This window comes from Cebus imitator, unplaced genomic scaffold (assembly GCF_001604975.1).
Source record: "Cebus imitator isolate Cc_AM_T3 unplaced genomic scaffold, Cebus_imitator-1.0 Scaffold449, whole genome shotgun sequence".
Classification (NCBI taxonomy): Eukaryota; Metazoa; Chordata; class Mammalia; order Primates; family Cebidae; genus Cebus; species Cebus imitator.
Genome location: NW_016107764.1, coordinates 716,216 through 719,040, shown reverse-complemented (window position 1 = coordinate 719,040; position 2,825 = coordinate 716,216).

The following is a 2,825-nucleotide window of genomic DNA, read 5'->3' as shown; positions in this document are numbered from 1 at the left end:
ACATGCATTTACAACACACCGTCTCCCACACACTTACACATACACACAGCAACCTCTCATGCACAAACACTCACACACTCACACATCACACCACACACTATCTCCCCACACACCCACACATACACACACTCACACTCTCACACATCATACCACGTACTCTCTCCCCCCACACACATATACAGAGTCTCATACACACACATTCACGCATACATTCCGTCTCACACCCATACACTCTCCCACACATTCACAATACACACACTGTCACATGTACATACTACACACATACACATACACACACACACACGAAGGCTTGTGAGCACACAACTGCGGGAATGAGCATGCCTCCCTGGTAGCCCCGTGTGATGGTGTGAGGAGAAGGGGCCTGAGGTCCTGAGGATGGAGCCCTGGTCAATGCACTGAGTGTCCTTAGAGGAGGCCGAGCTCTCCTCCTCCCCTCATGTGAGGACACAACCAGAAGGTGCCATCTCTGAACCGGGAGCCGCAGCCCTCCACAGACACGGAACCCGCCTTGGTCTCGGGCATCCGGGCTGCAGAGCCACGAGAAATGCAGGCCTGCTTTCAGGGTGCCGCCCGGTCCATGGCAGGTGGCTGGAGCAGTGGATGGACTGAGACCCCCTCCCCCAGGATCCACACCCTGTCACTCCTCAAGGGCCAACACCGCCCACCCCACACTCTTCCTTCCCTTTTCCTTTTCTGTCTGTTGGGATGATCACAAAGATGAGTGAAGGCATCTTGCTTTTCATTTCCAAGAACCGGTGACTTGTAAACAGGCGGCACAACTGACAAGGCGTCTGTCCCCGGTCGGTTCGTCTGTAATTAAAACCCAATTTGAATTTCGCCCAGTGCAGCTGCCTCCTCCCGAAACTTTTACAAAGCCCCTGCGTGCTAATGAGGATGCCAGCTAATTACTTGCCAGATGATCAAGAAATCATACTGGGGCAATTGATGGGTGTCTGTGGGGAGCCATCAGACGCTCCTCCGGCCTCTCCTCCTGCTCACAGCTTCCTTTCGAGAGGATGCCCCTGACAGTCCTCCAGGAAGGCTTGGGACCCAGCCTCAGGGCGGGCACCACTCTGCGGCAGGGGTGCAGTGTGATCTTCGGTGTGGGCCGGGTTCATCCCCCAGTGCTTGTGGAAATGTGTGGGTGCCCCCTCCTGGAGGATCCGCAGTGCTTAGCTGGACAATATCACCTTGACTTATCTCATTTCCAGCAAGTTCCAGGGCTGGGATCGGGCCCTGGCGATGTGCCTTACATCTTCGGGCCTGCCTTCCTTGATGGACACCAGCTCACCCCATCACTAGCTGCTGGGAGATGAGGCCAGGTGGTTGGAGGGGCTGGCAGGGAACCAAGTTCAATTCACGAGAGTTGTGTACAGGAGGCTCAGGCAATGGGACAGAGGCTCAGGGTGGGGCCAGTAAGAACGTGTCAGAGAAAGAGCACAGCACTGTGAAGGACGGCTGTCCAGACCTGCCCAGGACGCCAGCAGGTGAGGCTGGGCTGCACCCTGAGCAACCCAGGGCAGGGGAAGGTGGCTGCAGGGGGTCCCGCAAGGGCAGAGAGATAGATGTCGTAAAGACATTTAATGAGGCATGGCCCTGCAGAGTTCACCCAGGTCTGCCCACATCGAAGAGGAGGACCTGGATGCATTGGATCTTGTACCCCAGCCTGATCCCTGGAGAGCCCCAATCCCAGGCAGCACCACTCAAACCTGTGTCCTGGGTGAGCCTTCGTGATAACCCTGCCTTCTAGAAGGAGCTCCTTGCTCCTCTGAGAAACCATGGAAATTGGGCTTTCCTGGACCACAATCTTTGGAAGGCTGGTCCTGGCCCTAACCCACTCAGTGAGCCTGTGACTGAAGGAGTCCCGTGGGCCACCCTGACTCCAGGGAATAAGCCCAGTGGATCTCAAGCTGCAAGTGAGTGGCACTCACAGAAAGCGTCATTGGAGCCTTGTGAGATGCTTGAGTCTGGGAAAACGCGAGTGATCTTTGTAGGAAAATTAAAAGCACACAGATGCACACACACACACACACACACACACACACACACACACACACATCTAATCATGATCCCCATCCGACAAGCCCTGGCATTGGATGACCTAAACATACACCTGTTTGAAGCCATCACTGGACTGGGCTTTTCTTCGATTTTGCTTCTAATTATGGAAGCTCTTAGTGGCAGGGTTCCAGCTGTCCTGCTGGCCCTTCCCAGCTCTCGGAAAGACTGTGGCTGTCACCAGCCTCCTGCCCATGACTGCCATTCTCAGGGGCCCTGAGTGCAGAGTTGGGGTGCCTTGTCTCTGTGCTGTGGAGGCCTGGGAAGAGACTGGCATTGCCCACTTCCCTACTCTGGTCTTGACTGCCAGGCACCGTCCTTGAATTTCCTGCAGAGGCCTGGGGCCTGCCCTTGAGAATGCCAGTAGGGCAGACATGGACCCTGCCTTCTGGGAGCTCATAGTTCAGTGGGAAAAGGCGTAGACACTCTGAATATGCCACCTGCCAGGCATCGGGTCTTCTCCATTTGCAAAGTGATAAACTGACACCCATTAGCCCATTAGATTCCCATCATCTTCATCCTCACTCCACAGACATTTAAGGCAGCCAGATCCAGACAGCACTGAGCAGCAAGAGAAGCCTGGGTCTCAAGCTAGGCTCAGGGTCCTTCCCCCACCTCTGGGCAAGCTGCAGAAACGAACACCCCATAAGGTTAAAAAGTTTGGGCTCCAGAGCCTTCTTTGTTGGGGTGGAGGAGAAAGAGGACAGTCACATCATGGGGCTGGATATAAGTTGTTTTTACAGTGT